Source organism: Sardina pilchardus, chromosome 24 (assembly GCF_963854185.1).
Source record: "Sardina pilchardus chromosome 24, fSarPil1.1, whole genome shotgun sequence".
In the NCBI taxonomy this organism is placed as follows: domain Eukaryota; kingdom Metazoa; phylum Chordata; class Actinopteri; order Clupeiformes; family Clupeidae; genus Sardina; species Sardina pilchardus.
In genome coordinates this window covers 2,033,910-2,053,822 of record NC_085017.1, presented here as the reverse complement: position 1 = coordinate 2,053,822, position 19,913 = coordinate 2,033,910, and the positions used below count along the sequence as shown (strand labels likewise).

Below are 19,913 nucleotides of genomic sequence, written 5' to 3'. Positions count from 1 at the left end.
ATATTATCAAATACCTCTTTACTTAGTCTCCCACATGGATTATAAAAATTCACTATCAATACATTTGTATTACCTACCCAAACCTCCACTACAATTGCCTCTGACTCTTTATTTATATTTATAATCCTGTAACCCAGTCCCTGCTGAATGAAGGTTGCTACACCACCTCCAGAACCAACTTGAGGAAGGTGGTCTTACCTACCAGTCTCCTTTATACTAAATCATGGCCTAGTACCGGGAACTGAATGAATGAACCTGTGTTTGCCCCGCCCCCCTCGTTAGTGGGGATCAGTTTGTAGGGGAAGCAGAAAGGGACAGACAGAGCAGGAATGCAACTGGCTACAATCATAATAATGATAATAATAATTACATTTACTCAATTAGCCTAGGCCTACTTATAAGTCGCTCTTAGCTACTTGCGATAGGGCGTAGTTGATTATGACGGAGAAAGGCTCAATGAATGTCTGTGCCGAATCATTTCAACAAGCAAATGCAACTGCATTAGTCATAATACAAGAAATGAACACAATCACAAGAACTTTTGTACGGCTATAACAATATTTAATAGGCTACATCGCTCCTCGTCTGGTGATGTCAATCAGACACTGCACTGCACTTTGGAAGTGCGTGTAGTTGCGGTTCACCACAGCTTGATGCAGAGCCTGCATATCAAATTGGGACCCGAAATGTCCCTCTGCCCATTGCCGGGTCTCAGCAGTGGGGAAGGGGTCTGTGGCAAACAGAGATTCTCGTCTCAGCGTCGCTCCTCCACCCATTTCCTGCTCATAAAGTTCAGCAGCTACACTGCCAAGGGGGAGAAGGTGCTCAGCCACTTTTTTTGAACACCCTTGCCCACAGAGGATGTTTGGGATGCCCTTCCCTGAGAAAGCGAGACAGGGAAATGTGTTGGTAATGGTCTAGCCTATTAAGTCAAGCAAATAAAAGCAAACAAAAAAATAAAAACCGCTAGAATTCAGTGTCAGACCTGGAATTCTGTGGGCATTCCATGACTCCACCACATTCTGCATGCCTATTCTGGCCACCTGTTGGGTCAAGCTTGAGACACAGAATTTGGAGAGGTTGTCGTCCATGTCCAGATCCTCCTGGTCGGTCATCTGGACCAGAGCGGTCTTCAGGGGGTAGTTGACCCGCTCGTTGACCTCAACCCACATCCGCTCAATCACATGGTTCTGTTGAAGTGAAAGGTCAACAGGGTTAACTTGCAACCCCCTGAGAGAAAAGATAGACTCTGATCTGTTGTATGTGTTGTTTAGCCTTACCCTTGTCGAGGGAGTTTGCAGGTATGGTTGCCTGTTCAGGTTATACCTATGGGCAGCCAGCTTCTCCTGAACATACAGGGTGAGGTAGAACTCCCGTCCACAATCGACCCTCACCTGATCCCACATGCCATATGAAATGACAGCAGGTCTGAGGAAAATAGATAAACAAAACTTACAGATTTAAAACTAACATATTAAACTTATAACACAAACATAATAATCTTCAAAAATATCATCACATTTAATGCATTGCTAAATGCACTTCACTGTCCAGAATTAATACTATTGCTTAGAAATTATTACTGAGGAAATGTAAGTGTTTGTGTATTTGTGTTTGTGTATTTGTTCACCTGTACACTTCCTCATATTTTTATGTTGTTTTTCATGGGCATAGTGCAGTGTCCCACCACCTTCTTGCTATACCCATCAATGGCCATCACATGGGTCACTCCAAACATGACCAGCTTCTCATTCTGGTCCATGTGAAGCTTATGACCCATGTACTCTGCATTGTATGGTACAGGGTTAAGGTTTCTGGACCCCTAGAGAAATTAAAGGGAAGTTATAAAGTTATAAAGTCAGTGACATTGCAATGAACAACAACTGAACAACAATTGTCAAGCAGCCGGGCTATTCTGAAATGCACAAAGCCTATATGACTCACTGCTTGTCGTGCTGCGTGATATGGCTGGTGGATCTTTTGCAACACTTTACCCACTCGGCCCTCAGAAGCTTTGACCCCTTTCGTGGCAAGGTATCCTGTCATCATCTTCCTGCCGAAAGATGGCCCATTCTGTAAAGGAAGGACATGTACGTTTACTGGAAGAAGGCTGTTAAGAGTGGGTCTCAAAACCGGATTATGATCATGCTTATTTTAGGCCCATATATTATTTCTTTTTTGATGCGCGCTATAAGCGTCCATCTCTCACGGGTGGAGTTTTGAACATTGCAAGGCCTATTTATGGTCAAATCTTCATCTTCTAGGCTAATCAAAAACCATCAGTAGGGCTAGACTATAACCTCCAGACATGGCAGATGGGATGCCAAACTGAATTGAAGATCTAGTAGAAAAAAAAAGTCCAAGCTATTTCAAATTAGATTATAGGCTACCACTGCTTGGTCAAATTTCCTATTGTGATGCGCTATTTGGAACGTGCATTATTTATGAAGTAGCCTAGTTCCCTTCTTTTGGGCTTATTAGAGGGGATGCATCCCCTCTATTGAAATCCGGTCGCTTCTTATTAGAGGGGATGCATCCCCTCTATTGAAATCCGGTCGCTTCTTATTATTACAGTGCATGAAAATGCACTGTACTGTTCTTCCTAGTCTTCTTATTATTACAGTGCATGAAAATGCACTGTACTGTTCTTCCTAGACTTCTTATTACAGTGCATGAAAATGCACTGTACTGTTCTTCCTATTCTTCTTATTATTACAGTGCATGAAAATGCACTGTACTGTTCTTCCTAGGCTTCTTCTTCTTATTATTCTTCTTCTAACGCACGCAAATCAGCTAGAACCGTTTAACGTAGAAACTTCATTCAAACTGCGTTACGTAGGTCTTACTTACGACATGTGTGCTATGACTTTTCAACTTTGTAACTTTTATACTTTTTAAACTATTAGTTAAAAACTATTACAATTTCCCCCATAGACTTAACATGGCTCATTATGACATCACGGCAGCAATTAGAATCTTACTCCAGCTGGTCAGCCACCTGGGCACCAACTGTCAGTTTCTCTCATGCTAGAGCATACAATCTCATACAAGTGCATACAATCGCTCTGAAGACTACATATTCTGTTCCCCTGTATCCTCTGCGCACAACAGTATCAAAATAAGTCCTCCTAATTCCATTCAACTTTATATCCATTCATCTTCTTCAAACCATTCACTCATCCACCCATTCTAAACAGTCTGCCTATCAACATCAATTAGACGCTCTACATTCAACTTTTAAACAATCTACTCTGTCTCAGGCTGGCTCTCTTAAGACTAGCCAGTTAAATTGATTACACCTGTATCTGTATCCACTACTCTCAGTAGAGAGCTGTGTCTCTCCATTCTACAAGAATATAAGGCACATTCCATCCAACATTCTATCCATTCATCTTCTTCAGACCATTCACTCATCCACCCATTAAACTGTCTATCAACATCTATTAAACAATCTGTCTATCAACATCCATTAAACTCTCTGTCTATCAACATTAATTAGACTATCTACATTCAACTTTTAAATTATTTACTCTGTCTCAGGCTTTAAGAGTACTCTGGCTCTCTTAAGACTAGCCAGTTAAATTGATTACACCTGTGTCAACTACTCTCAGAGAGCTGTAGTGTCTCTCTTAACAAGAATATAAGGCACATTCCATCCAACCTTCTATCCATTCATCTTCTTCAGACCATTCACTCATCCACCCATTAAACTGTCAATCAATATCTATTAAACAATCTGCCTATCAACATCCATTAAACAGTCTGTCTATCAACATTAATTAGACTATCTACATACAACTTTTAAAGTATTTACTGTGGGTCCCTCTCAAGCAGCGTTTATATGTCCTCCCTCGCTCCTCGATCCACAATGATCTACATAAAGAAAGATAGAAGAAGGGCTAGACTATCCCATTGTTGCCGCTCCATCATTCTTCATGTAGATCAGTGAGGAGCGAGAGAGGACGCGTAAACGCTATATGAGAGGCACCTTCTGTCTCAGGCTTTAAGCATACAATCTCATTAAGACTACAGATCCTGTTTCACTACGTCCTCTGTCCACAACTGTTTCAAAATAAAGGTCCTCACTGCAATAATACACTATTAAATCATTTAACCATTAAAAACTACTCAACTATTGAACTGTTCAACCATTCCAACTGTCAGTTATCATCCACTATGCCTCCAGTCAACTACATGAAACCTCCATGTACCTAGCAACCAACATAGCAACCATTAAAATTAAGTGTTTATGACCGTTTCCATAGCAACCAACATGATTATACTGCAGTAACTTCTTGTTTCCTGATAGTGGCCACCATGGATACCCTAGCAACAAATGTTTCAAAATAAAAGTCCTCACTAGCAAGTTAGCTAGTTAGCATGGTTAGCATTGTTAGCATTTTTAGTATAACTGCAAAAAATCATCAATTAAGTTAGCTAATCAACCTGGTTAGCATTGTTAGCAAATTTAGCATTGTTAGCATTTTTAGCATTACTGCTAGAAATCATCGGTTAAGTTAGCTAATCAACCTGGTTAGCATTGTTAGTAAAGTTAGCATTGCTAGCATAATAAGCATTTTTAACGTAACTGCTAGAAATCATTAGCTAAGTTAGCTAATCAACATTTTAACATGAATAGAAATCATTAGTTAAGTTAGAACTGGAACGTTTCATCTTTAAAACGTCTACCTTCACACTATCAACTCTCTGTAAACTATGCAACCACCATGTTTACCCTAGCTACACCTTAGTAACCATATCTACATTATCTATCTATTTTTGCATTTTCATGCACTGGTAATTCCTTGGAATTGCATTTCTAGTTATTATTAAACTTCTTCTTCTAACGCTCGCAATTCAGCTTCAACCGTTTAACGTAGAAACTTCATTCAAACTTTGTTGCGTAGGTCTTGCTTATGCCATATGTGCTTTATATTTTTCAACTTTGTAACTTTTATACTTTTTAAACTATTAGTTAAAAACTATCACCATTTCCCCCATAGACTTAACATTGCTCATTATGACATCACGGCAGCAATTAGAATGTTACCCCAGCTGGTCAGCCACCTGGGCACCAACTGTCAGTTTCTCTCAGGCTCCTCTCTGAAGACTACATATTCTGTTCCCCTGTATCCTCTGCGCACAACAGTATCAAAATAAGTCCTCCTAATTCCATCCAACTTTATATCCATTCATCTTCTTCAAACCATTCACTCATCCACCCATTCTAAACAGTCTGCCTATCAACAACATCAATTAGACGCTCTACATTGAACTTTTAAACAATCTACTCTGTCTCAGGCTGGCTCTCTTAAGACTAGCCAGTTAAATTGATTACACCTGTATCTGTATCCACTACTCTCAGTAGAGAGCTGTGTCTCTCCATTCTACAACAATATAAGGCACATTCCATCCAACATTCTATCCATTCATCTTCTTCAGACCATTCACTCATCCACCCATTAAACTGTCTATCAACATCTATTAAACAATCTGTCTATCAACATCCATTAAACTCTCTGTCTATCAACATTAATTAGACTATCTACATTCAACTTTTAAATTATTTACTCTGTCTCAGGCTTTAAGAGTATTCTGGCTCTCTTAAGACTAGCCAGTTAAATTGATTACACCTGTGTCAACTACTCTCAGAGAGCTGTATCAGTGTCTCTCTTAACAAGAATATAAGGCACATTCCATCCAACCTTCTATCCATTCATCTTCTTCAGACCATTCACTCATCCACCCATTAAACTGTCAATCAATATCTATTAAACAATCTGCCTATCAACATCCATTAAACATTCTATCTATCAACATTAATTAGACTATCTACATACAACTTTTAAAGTATTTACTGTGGGTCCCTCTCAAGCAGCGTTTATATGTCCTCCCTCGCTCCTTGATCCTCAATGATCTACATAAAGAAAGATAGAAGAAGGGCTAGACTATCCCATTGTTGCCGCTCCATCATTCTTTATGTAGATCAGTGAGGAGCGAGAGAGGACGCGTAGACGCTATGAGAGGCACCTTCTGTCTCAGGCTTTAAGCATACAATCTCATTAAGACTACAGATCCTGTTTCACTACTTCCTCTGTCCACAACTGTTTCAAAATAAAGGTCCTCACTGCAATAATACACTATTAAATCATTTAACCATTGAAACTACTCAACTATTGAACTGTTCAACCATTCCAACTGTCAGTTATCATCCACTATGCCTCCAGTCAACTACATGAAACCTCCATGTACCTAGCAACCAACATAGCAACCATTAAAATTAAGTGTTTATGACCGTTTCCATAGCAACCAACATGATTATACTGCAGTAACTTCTTGTTTCCTGATAGTGGCCACCATGGATACCCAAGCAACAAATGTTTCAAAATAAAAGTCCTCACTAGCAAGTTAGCTAGTTAGCATGGTTAGCATAGTTAGCATTGTTAGCATAGTTAGCATTTTTAACATAACTGCAAAAAAATCATCAACTAAGTTAGCTAATCAACCTGGTTAGCATTGTTAGCAAATTTAGCATTGTTAGCATAGTTAGCATTTTTAGCATTACTGCCAGAAATCATCGGTTAAGTTAGCTAATCAACCTGGTTAGCATTGTTAGCATAGTTAGCATTTTTAGCATTGCTGCTAGAAATCATTGGTTAAGTTAGCTAATCAACCTGGTTAGCATTGTTAGTAAAGTTAGCATTGCTAGCATAATTAGCATTTTTAGCGTAACTGCTAGAAATCATTAGCTAAGTTAGCTAATCAATATTTTAACATGAATAGAAATCATTAGTTAAGTTAGAACTGGAATGTTTCATCTTTAAACAGTCTACCTTCACACTATCAACTCTCTGTAAACTATGCAACCACCATGTTTACCCTAGCTACACCTTAGTAACCATATCTACATTATCTATCTATTTCTGCATTTTCATGCACTGGTAATTCCTTGGAATTGCATTTCTAGTTATTATTATTCCGCTTACCACTTTTTCTGACCGCAATTTCTCTTCAACCGTTTAACTTAGAAACTCCATTCAAACTTTGTAACGTAGGTATTCTAATGGATCGGGTTGCTATGACTTTTCAACTTTGTAACTTTTATACTTTTTGAACTATTAAATAAAAACTATTAAAATTTCCCCATAGACTTAACATTGGCCTCTATGACATCACAATCGGGTCGTTGAGCAATTAGAATCTTATGCCAGGTGGCCAGCCCCACCTGCAGCAGCCCTCTCTCTCTCAGGCTTTCAGCATACAATCTCTCTGTGAAGACTACATATCCTGTTAACTGTTTCCTCTGTCCACAACTGTTTCAAAATAAAAGTCCTCACTGCAATAATACACTATTAAATCATTTAACCACTGAAACTACTCAACTATTTAACTGTTCAACCATTTCAACTGTCAGTTATCATCAACTATGCCTCCAGTCAACTAAATGAATCCTACATGTACCTAGCAACCAACATAGCAACCATTAAAATTAAGCATTTTTGACAGTTTCCATAGCAACCAACATGATTATACTACAGTAACTTCTTGTTTCTTGATAGTGGGCACCATGGATACCCTAGCAACTACTGTTTCAAAATAAAAGTCCTCACTAGCAAGTTAGCATTGATAGCATGGTTAGCATTGTTAGCATTTTTAGCATAACTGCTAACAATGATTAGCTAAGTTAGCTAATCAACCTGGTTAGCATTGTTAGCATAGTTAGCAGTTTTAGCACAACTGCTAAAATGATTAGCTAAGTTAGCTAATCAACGTGGTTAGCATTGTTAACATAGTTAGCATTTTTAGCATTACTGCTAGAAATCATCAGCTAAGTTAACTTATCAACCTGGTTAGCATTGTTAGCATAGTTAACATTTTAGAATACCTGTTAGAAAGTATTAATTAAGTTAGAACAGGAATGTTTAAGCTTTAAAATGTCTACCTTAACACTATCAACTCTCTTTAAACTATGCAACCACCATGTTTACCCTAGCTACACCTTAGCAGCCATATCTACATTTTTTTGCATTTTCATGCACTGGTAATTCCTTGGAATTGCATTTCTAGTTTTCTTTATTATTATTCCGCTGACAGCTTTTTCTAACCGCAATTTCTCTTCAACCGTTTAACTTAGAAACTTCATTCAAACTTTGTAACGTAGGTATTCTAATAGATCGGGTTGCTATGATTTTTCAACTTTGTAACTTTTATACTTTTTGAACTATAAATTAAAAACTATTAAAAATGTCCCCATAGACTTAACATTGGCCTCTATGACATCACAATCAGGTCGTTGAGCAATTAGAATCTTATGCCAGGTGGCCAGCCCCACCTGCAGCAGCCCTCTCTCTCTCAGGCTTTAAGCATACAATCTCTCTGTGAAGACTACATATCCTGTTAACTGTTTCCTCTGTCCACAACTGTTTCAAAATAAAAGTCCTCACTGCAATAATACACTATTAAATCATTAAACCACTGAAACTACTCAACTATTTAACTGTTCAACCATTCCAACTGTCAGTTATCATCAACTATGCCTCCAGTCAACTAAATGAAACCTCCATGTACCTAGCAACCAACATAGCAACCATTTAAATTAAGCGTTTTTGACAGTTTCCATAGCAACCAACATGATAATACTACAGTAACTTCTTTATTCCTGATAGTGGGCACCATGGATACCCTAGCAACTACTGTTTCAAAATAAAAGTCCTCACTAGCAAGTTAGCATTGTTAGCATGGTTAGCATAGTTAGCATTGTTAACATAGTTAGCATTTTTAGCATAACTGCTAAAAATGATTAGCTAAGTTAGCTAATCAACCTGGTTAGCATTGTTAGCATTGTTAGCATTTTTAGCACAACTGCTAAAATGATTAGCTAAGTTAGCTAATCAACGTGGTTAGCATTGTTAACATAGTTAGCAATGTTAGCATAGTTAGCTGATGATTTCTAGCAGTAATGCTAAAAATGCTAAGTTAACTTATCAACCTGGTTAGCATTGTTAACATAGTTAACATTTTAGAATACCTGTTAGAAATTATTAGTTAAGTTAGAACAGGAATGTTTAAGCTTTAAAATGTCTACCTTAACACTATCAACTCTCTTGAAACTATGCAACCACCATGTTTACCCTAGCTACACCTTAGTAGCCATATCTAAATTTTTTTGCATTTTCATGCACTGGTAATTCCTTGGAATTGCATTTCTAGTTAGAGGGGATGCATCCCCTCTATTGAAATCCGGTCGCTTCTTATTATTATAATTATTATTATTATTCTTTTTACCTTTTTGTGCGCGCTATTCAGCCCGAACCGCTTAACGTACAAACTTGGTTGAAACACCGTTCTGTAGATCTTCCAAATATCTACTAGACAATCTATTTGACATTTTTGAGAAGTTTATACTTTTTGAGATATTTGTAATTAAAAGTGTATTTTTCCCCCATAGACTTTAATGGAGAATGTGATGTCATAATGAGCCAGAACTCTCAGTTCCCAGTCTAGTTAGAACACTGCCCTGTGAATCCAACTGTCACTTTTAATCAAAGATTCTAGAACAGAGTTCCACTTTAGAATGTTTGGCTTTAAGCATCTCTCTCTCTCCCTGAACTAAACATCCTATTGAAGTGTTTCCTGTGTGTCAAAATAAAAGTCTACCCAACAGATTGCATCCCCTCGTGTAATTCCTCGGGAATTGCATTTCTAGTTACAGTGCATGAAAATGCACTGTACTGTTATTCCAAGTCTTCTTATTATTATTAAACTTCTTCTTCTAACGCAGCCAATTCAGCTTCAACCGTTTAACGTAGAAACTTCATTCAAACGTTGTTGCGTAGGTCTTGCTTATGCCATGCCTGCTTTATATTTTTCAACTTTGTAACTTTTATACTTTTTAAACTATTAGTTAAAAACTATTACAATTTCCCCCATAGACTTAACATTGCTCATTATGACATCACGGCAGCAATTAGAATCTTACTCCAGCTGGTCAGCCACCTGGGCACCAACTGTCAGTTTCTCTCAGGCTTTACAATCTCTCTGAAGACTACATATTCTGTTCCCCTGTATCCTCTGCGCACAACAGAATCAAAATAAGTCCTCCTAATTCCATCCAACTTTATATCCATTCATCTTCTTCAAACCATTCACTCATCCACCCATTCTAAACAGTCTGCCTATCAACATCAATTAGACGCTCTACATTCAACTTTTAAACAATCTACTCTGTCTCAGGCTGGCTCTCTTAAGACTAGCCAGTTAAATTGATTACACCTGTATCTGTATCCACTACTCTCAGTAGAGAGCTGTCTCTCCATTCTACAAGAATATAAGGCACATTCCATCCAACATTCTATCCATTCATTTTCTTCAGACCATTCACTCATCCACCCATTAAACTGTCTATCAACATTTATTAAACAACCTGTCTATCAACATCCATTAAACTCTCTGTCTATCAACATTAATTAGACTATCTACATTCAACTTTTAAATTATTTACTCTGTCTAAGGCTTTAAGAGTACACTGTGGCTCTCTTAAGACTAGCCAGTTAAATTGATTACACCTGTATCAACTACTCTCAGATAGCTGTATCAGTGTCTCTCTTAACAAGAATATAAGGCACATTCCATCCAACCTTCTATCCATTCATCTTCTTCAGACCATTCACTCATCCACCCATTAAACTGTCAATCAATATCTATTAAACAATCTGCCTATCAACATCCATTAAACATTCTGTCTATCAACATTAATTAGACTATCTACATACAACTTTTAAAGTATTTACTGTGGGTCCCTCTCAAGCAGCGTTTATATGTCCTCCCTCGCTCCTCGATCCTCAATGATCTACATAAAGAAAGATAGAAGAAGGGCTAGACTATCCCATTGTTGCCGCTCCATCATTCTTTATGTAGATCAGTGAGGAGCGAGAGAGGACGCGTAAACGCTATATGAGAGGCACCTTCTGTCTCAGGCTTTAAGCATACAATCTCATTAAGACTACATATCCTGTTTCCTCTGTCCAAAACTGTTTCAAAATAAAAGTCCTCACTGCAATAATACACTATTAAATCATTTAACCATTGAAACTACTCAACTATTTAACTGTTCAACCATTCCAACTGTCAGTTATCATCAACTATGCCTCCAGTCAACTACATGAAACCTCCATGTACCTAGCAACCAACATAGCAACCATTGAAATTAAGCGTTTATGACCGTTTCCATAGCAACCAACATGATTATACTGCAGTAACTTCTTGTTTCCTGATAGTGGCCACCATGGATACCCTAGCAACAAATGTTTCAAAATAAAAGTCCTCACTAGCAAGTTAGCTAGTTACCATGGTTAGCATAGTTAGCATTGTTAGCATAGTTAGCATTTTTAGCATAACTGCTAGAAATGATTAGCTAAGTTAGCTAATCAACCTGGTTAGCATTGTTAGCAATTTTAGCATTGTTAGCATTTTTAGCATTATTGCTAGAAATCATCAGTTAAGTTAGCTAAACAACCTGGTTAGCCTTGTTACCATAGTTAGCATTGCTAGCATAGTTAGCATTTTTAACATAACTGCTAGAAATCATTAGCTAAGTTAGCTAATCAACCTGGTTAGCACTGTGAGCATAGTTAGCATAGTTAACATTTTTACCATAACTGCATGAAATCAGTAGCTAAGTTAACAATCAACCTGGTTATCATAGTTACCATAGTTATCATTTTAACAGGAATAGAAATCATAAGTTAAGTTAGAAGTGGAATGTTTCAGCTTTAAACTGTCTACCTTCACACTATCAACTCTCTGTAAACTATGCAACCACCATGTTTACCCTAGCTACACCTTTGTAACCATATCTACATTATCTATCTATTTTTGCATTTTCATGCACTGGTAATTCCTTGGAATTGCATTTCTAGTTCTTCTTCTAACGCACGCAATTCAGCTTGAACCGTTTAACGTAGAAACTTCATTCAAACTGTGTTACGTAGGTCTTGCTTATGCCATGTGTGCTTTGTATTTTTCAACTTTGTAACTTTTATACTTTTTAAACTATTAGTTAAAAACTATTACAATTCCCCCCATAGACTTAACATTGCTCATTATGACATCACGGCAGCAATTAGAATCTTACGCCAGGTGGCCGGCCACCTGGGCACCAACTGTCAGTTTCTCTCAGGTTTTAAGCATACAATCTCTCTGAAGACTACACATATCCTGTTAAACTGTTTCCTCTGTCCACAACTGTTTCAAAATAAAAGTCCTCACTGCAATAATACACTATTAAATCATTTAACCATTGAAACTACTCAACTATTGAACTGTTCAACCATTCCAACTGTCAGTTATCATCCACTATGCCTCCAGTCAACTACATGAAACCTCCATGTACCTAGCAACCAACATAGCAACCATTAAAATTAAGTGTTTATGACCATTTCCATAGCAACCAACATGATTATACTGCAGTAACTTCTTGTTTCCTGATAGTGGCCACCATGGATACCCTAACAACAAATGTTTCAAAATAAAAGTCCTCACTAGCAAGTTAGCTAGTTAGCATGGTTAGCATAGTTAGCATTGTTAGCATAGTTAGCATTTTTAACATAACTGCAAAAAATCATCAACTAAGTTAGCTAATCAACCTGGTTAGCATTGTTAGCATAGTTAGCATTTTTAGCATTACTGCTAGAAATCATCGGTTAAGTTAGCGAATCAACCTGGTTAGCATTGTTAGTAAAGTTAGCATTGCTAGCATAATTAGCATTTTTAGCGTAACTGCTAGAAATCATTAGCTAAGTTAGCTAATCAACATTTTAACATGAATAGAAATCATTAGTTAAGTTAGAACTGGAATGTTTCATCTTTAAACTGTCTACCTTCACACTATCAACTCTCTGTAAACTATGCAACCACCATGTTTATCCTAGCTACACCTTAGTAACCATATCTACATCATCTATCTATTTTTGCATTTTCATGCACTGGTAATTCCTTGGAATTGCATTTCTAGTTATTATTATTATTCTTTTTACCTTTTTGTGCGCGCTATTCAGCCCGAACCGCTTAACGTACAAACTTGGTTGAAACACCGTTCCGTAGATCTTCCAAATATCTACTAGACAATCTATTTGACATTTTTGAGAAGTTTATACTTTTTGAGATATTTGTAATTAAAAGTGTATTTTTCCCCCATAGACTTTAATGGAGAATGTGATGTCATAATGGGCCAGAACTCTCTGTTCCCAGTCTAGTTAGAACACTGCCCTGTGAATCCAACTGTCACTTTTAATCAAAGATTCTAGAACAGAGTTCCACTTTAGAATGTTTGCCATACAATCTGCATACAAAGCATACAATCTAGCTCTCCCTGAACTACACATCCTATTGAAGTGTTTCCTGTGTGTCAAAATAAAAGTCTACCCAACAGATTGCATCCCCTCGTGTAATTCCTTGGGAATTGCATTTCTAGTTACAGTGCATGGAAATGCACTGTATTGATATTCCTTCGTTTTTTCTTTTTATTATTACAGTGCATGGAAATGCACTGTATTGTTATTCCTAGGCTTTTTCTTTTTATTATTTTTATTTTTATTATTATTCTTCCAGGCCCTAATTTGACTCTAACCGCTTATTGTAGGAACTTGGTTCAAACTTTGTCACGTAGCTCTTGCATCAAAGATTCGGCCTATTACTTTTCATATTTCTACGACTTTTACTTTTTGAAATATTGAATAAAAACTAAACTTAATTTTGCCATAGACTTAACATTGGCTTTGTGACATCATAATTAGCTTTTAAAGAAATAGAATGGAATCAACTTTGCCAGTGTTCTCTCACTGACTTCAGCAACTTCAATGGAACTTCTTCTCTGTGTGTCTCTCCATTGAACTGGATAGCTCACTTGTCATCCCCACTTTCTTTCACTTCTTTTTCTTCACTTCCTCTCACTTTCTCTATCACTCTCTCTATTTCTCCCAACTTCAATAACTTTTCAAAACTATATTTAAAATAACACTTTTTATAGCAAAGCAACCACTATAATTACTTAGTAACAACCTAGCAACCACTTCCATAATGACACCCTGGCAACCACCTTAGCAACCAATGTGATTTCCCTAGCAACCAACGTGATTTCCCTAGCAACCAACCTAGTAACCACTTTTTATAGAATAGTAACCACTTTAATTAGCCTAGCAACACCTTAGTAATCACTTTAAGTAGCCTACCCTAACATAATCCTTGCAATAACTTTCCATGCACTGGTATTTCCTTCAGGAAATGCTTTTCTAGTTATTATTATTCTTCCAGGCCCTAATTTGACTTGAACCACTTATCGTAGGAACTTGGTTCAAACTTTGTCACGTAGCTCTTGCATCAAATTTTCAGTCTATTACTTTTCATACTTTTACGACTTTTACTTTTTGAGATACTAAATAAAAACTAAACTTAATTTTGCCATAGACTTAACATTGGCTTTGTGACATCATAATTAGCTTTTAAAGAAATAGAATGGAATCAACTTTGCCAGTGTTCTCTCACTGACTTCAGCAACTTCAATGGAACTTCTTCTCTGTGTGTCTCTCCATTGAACTGGATAGCTCACTTGTCATCCCCACTTTCTTTTGCTTCTTTTTCTTCACTTCCTCTCACTTTCTCTATCACTCTCTCTATTTCTCCCAATTTCAATACATTTTTTAAACTATTATTTAAAATAACACTTTTTATAGCAAAGCAACCACTATAATAACTTAGCAACAACCTAGCAACCACTTTCATAATGACACCCTGGAAACCACCTTAGCAACCGACATGATTTCCCTAGCAACCAATGTGATTTCCCTAGCAACCAACCTAGTAACCACTTTTTATAGAATAGTAACCACTTTATTTAGCCTAGCAACACCTTAATAATCACTTTAAGTACCCTAGCATAATCCTTGCAATGACTTTCCATGCACTGGTATTTCCTTCAGGAAATGCTTTTCTAGTTACAGTGCATGAAAATGCACTGTACTGTTCTTCCTCGGTCTTCTTCTTCTTCTTCTTCTTCTTCTTCTTATTATTCTTCTTCTAACGCACGCAAATCAGCTTCAACCGCTTAACGTAGAAACTCCATTCAAATTTTGTCGCGTAGGTCTTACTTACGCGATGTGGGCTTTGTATTTTTCAACTTTGTAACTTTTATACTTTTTAAACTATTAGTTAAAAACTATTACAATTTCCCCCATAGACTTAACATTGTTCATTATGACATCACGGCAGCAATTAGAATCTTACGCCAGGTGGCCGGCCACCTGGGCACCAACTGTCAGTTTCTCTGGCTTTAAGCATAGGCCTACAGTCTCTCAGAAGACTACACATATCCTGTTAAACTGTTTCCTCTGTCCACAAATGTTTCAAAATAAAAGTCCTCAATGCAATAATACACTATTAAATCATTTAACCATTGAAACTACTCAACTTTTGAACTGTTCAACCATTCCAACTGTCAGTTATCATCCACTATGCCTCCAGTCAACTACATGAAACCTCCATGTACCTAGCAACCAACATAGCAACCATTAAAATTAAGTGTTAATGACCGTTTCCATAGCAACCAACATGATTATACTGCAGTAACTTCTTGTTTCTTGATAGTGGCCACCATGGATACCCTAGCAACAAATGTTTCAAAATAAAAGTCCTCACTAGCAAGTTAGCTAGTTAGCATGGTTAGCATTGTTAGCATAGTTAGCATTTTTAGCATAACTGCAAAAAATCATCAACTAAGTTAGCTAATCAACCTGGTTAGCATTGTTAGCAAATTTAGAATAGTTAGCATTTTTAGCATTACTGCTAGAAATCATCGGTTAAGTTAGCTAATCAACCTGGTTAGCATTGTTAATAAAGTTAGCATTGCTAGCCTAATTAGCATTTTTAGCGTAACTGCTAGAAATCATTAGCTAAGTTAGCTAATCAACATTTTAACATGAATAGAAATCATTAGTTCAGTTAGAACTGGAATGTTTCAGCTTTAAACTGTCTACCTTCACACTATCAACTCTCTGTAAACTACGCAACCACCATGTTTACCCTAGCTACACCTTAGTAACCATATCTACATTATCTATCTTTTTTTGCATTTTCATGCACTGGTAATTCCTTGGAATTGCATTTCTAGTTATTATAGTGCATGAAAATGCACTATATTGTTCTTCCTAGGCTTTTTCTTATTACAGTGCATGAAAATGCACTGTACTGTTCTTCCTAGGCTTTTTTACAGTGCATGAAAATGCACTGTACTGTTATTCCAAGTCTTCTTATTACAGTGCATGAAAATGCACTGTACTGTTATTCCAAGTCTTCTTATTATTATTATTAAACTTCTTCTTCTAACGCAGCCAATTCAGCTTCAACCGTTTAACGTAGAAACTTCATTCAAACGTTGTTGCGTAGGTCTTGCTTATGCCATGCCTGCTTTGTATTTTTTAACTTTGTAACTTTTATACTTTTTAAACTATTACTTAAAAACTATTACCATTTCCCCCATAGACTTAACATTGCTCATTATGACATCACGGCAGCAATTAGAATCTTAGGCCAGGTGGCCGGCCACCTGGGCACCAACTGTCAGTTTCTCTGGCTTTAAGCATACAGTCTCTCAGAAGACTACATATCCTGTTAACTGTTTCCTCTGTCCACAACTGTTTCAAAATAAAAGTCCTCACTGCAATAATACACTATTTAATCATTTAACCATTGAAACTACTCAACCATTGAACTGTTCAACCATTCCAACTGTCAGTTATCATCCACTATGCCTCCAGTCAACTACATGAAACCTCCATGTACCTAGCAACCAACATAGCAACCATTAAAATTAAGCGTTTATGACCGTTTCCATAGCAACCAACATGATTATACTGCAGTAACTTCTTGTTTCCTGATAGTGGCCACCATGGATACCCTAGCAACAAATGTTTCAAAATAAAAGTCCTCACTAGCAAGTTAGCTAGTTAGCATGGTTAGCATTGTTAGCATAGTTAGCATTTTTAGCATAACTGCAAAAAATCATCAAATAAGTTAGCTAATCAACCTGGTTAGCATTGTTAACAAATTTAGCATTGTTAGCATAGTTAGCATTTTTAGCATTGCTGCTAGAAATCATTGGTTAAGTTAGCTAATCAACCTGGTTAGCATTGTTAGTAAAGTCAGCATTGCTAGCATAATTAGCATTTTTAACGTAACTGCTAGAAATCATTAGCTAAGTTAGCTAATCAACATTTTAACATTAATAGAAATCATTAGTTAAGTTATAACTGGAATTTTTCATCTTAAAACAGTCTACCTTCACACTATCAACTCTCTGTAAACTATGCAACCACCATGTTTACCCTAGCTACACCTTAGTAACCATATCTACATTATCTATCTATATCTGCATTTTCATGCACTGGTAATTCCTTGGAATTGCATTTCTAGTTATTATTACAGTGCATGAAAATGCACTGTACTGTTCTTCCTAGGTTTCTTATTATTCCAACTTCTTCTAACGCTCGCTATTCAGCTTGAATCGTTTAACGTAGAAACTTGATTCAAACTTTGCTACGTAGGTCTTACTAAGGAGACCTGTGCAATGTATTTTTCAACTTTGTAACTTTTATACTTTTTAAACTATAAATTAAAAACTATTACAAATTTCCCCATAGACTTAACATTGCTCATTATGACATCACGGCAGCAATTAGAATGTTACGCCAGGTGGCCAGTCCAGGTGCAGCAGCTCTCTCTCTCTCTCAGGCATTAAACAAACACTGGCTCTCTTGAGACTACATTTTCTGTTCCCCTGTATCAACTGTATCAACATAAGTCTTCCTAATTCCATCCAACTTTCTATCCATTCATCTTCTTCAAACCATTTACTCATCCACCCATTCTAAACTATCAACTATCAACTGCCTATCAACATCAATTAGACGCTCTACATTCAACTTTTAAACAATCTACTGTGTCTCAGGCTGGCTCTCTTAAGACTAGCCAGTTAAATTGATTACACCTGTATCTGTATCCACTACTCTCAGTAGAGAGCTGTGTCTCTCCATTCTACAAGAATATAAGGCACATTCCATCCAACATTCTATCCATTCATCTTCTTCAGACCATTCACTCATCCACCCATTAAACTGTCTATCAACATCCATTAAACAATCTGTCTATCAACATCCATTAAACTCTCTGTCTATCAACATTAATTAGACTATCTACATTCAACTTTTAAATTATTTACTCTGTCTCAGGCTTTAAGAGTACACTGGCTCTCTTAAGACTAGCCAGTTAAATTGATTACACCTGTGTCAACTACTCTCAGAGAGCTGTATCAGTGTCTCTCTTAACAAGAATATAAGGCACATTCCATCCAACCTTCTATCCATTCATCTTCTTCAGACCATTCACTCATCCACCCATTAAACTGTCAATCAATATCTATTAAACAATCTGCCTATCAACATCCATTAAACATTCTATCTATCAACATTAATTAGACTATCTACATACAACTTTTAAAGTATTTACTGTGGGTCCCTCTCAAGCAGCGTTTATATGTCCTCCCTCGCTCCTTGATCCTCAATGATCTACATAAAGAAAGATAGAAGAAGGGCTAGACTATCCCATTGTTGCCGCTCCATCATTCTTTATGTAGATCAGTGAGGAGCGAGAGAGGACGCGTAGACGCTATGAGAGGCACCTTCTGTCTCAGGCTTTAAGCATACAATCTCATTAAGACTACAGATCCTGTTTCACTACTTCCTCTGTCCACAACTGTTTCAAAATAAAGGTCCTCACTGCAATAATACACTATTAAATCATTTAACCATTGAAACTACTCAACTATTGAACTGTTCAACCATTCCAACTGTCAGTTATCATCCACTATGCCTCCAGTCAACTACATGAAACCTCCATGTACCTAGCAACCAACATAGCAACCATTAAAATTAAGTGTTTATGACCGTTTCCATAGCAACCAACATGATTATACTGCAGTAACTTCTTGTTTCCTGATAGTGGCCACCATGGATACCCAAGCAACAAATGTTTCAAAATAAAAGTCCTCACTAGCAAGTTAGCTAGTTAGCATGGTTAGCATAGTTAGCATTGTTAGCATAGTTAGCATTTTTAACATAACTGCAAAAAAATCATCAACTAAGTTAGCTAATCAACCTGGTTAGCATTGTTAGCAAATTTAGCATTGTTAGCATAGTTAGCATTTTTAGCATTACTGCCAGAAATCATCGGTTAAGTTAGCTAATCAACCTGGTTAGCATTGTTAGCATAGTTAGCATTTTTAGCATTGCTGCTAGAAATCATTGGTTAAGTTAGCTAATCAACCTGGTTAGCATTGTTAGTAAAGTTAGCATTGCTAGCATAATTAGCATTTTTAGCGTAACTGCTAGAAATCATTAGCTAAGTTAGCTAATCAATATTTTAACATGAATAGAAATCATTAGTTAAGTTAGAACTGGAATGTTTCATCTTTAAACAGTCTACCTTCACACTATCAACTCTCTGTAAACTATGCAACCACCATGTTTACCCTAGCTACACCTTAGTAACCATATCTACATTATCTATCTATTTCTGCATTTTCATGCACTGGTAATTCCTTGGAATTGCATTTCTAGTTATTATTATTCCGCTTACCACTTTTTCTGACCGCAATTTCTCTTCAACCGTTTAACTTAGAAACTCCATTCAAACTTTGTAACGTAGGTATTCTAATGGATCGGGTTGCTATGACTTTTCAACTTTGTAACTTTTATACTTTTTGAACTATTAAATAAAAACTATTAAAATTTCCCCATAGACTTAACATTGGCCTCTATGACATCACAATCGGGTCGTTGAGCAATTAGAATCTTATGCCAGGTGGC

General features: G+C 36.8%; 1 pseudogene; it reads right to left on the bottom strand.

Annotated features, from left to right (window-relative positions):
• Window positions 1–555: 555 nt before the first annotated feature.
• LOC134073158 (uncharacterized) overlaps window positions 556–19,913 on the bottom strand; it is a 42,704-nt pseudogene continuing 23,346 nt past the window's right edge.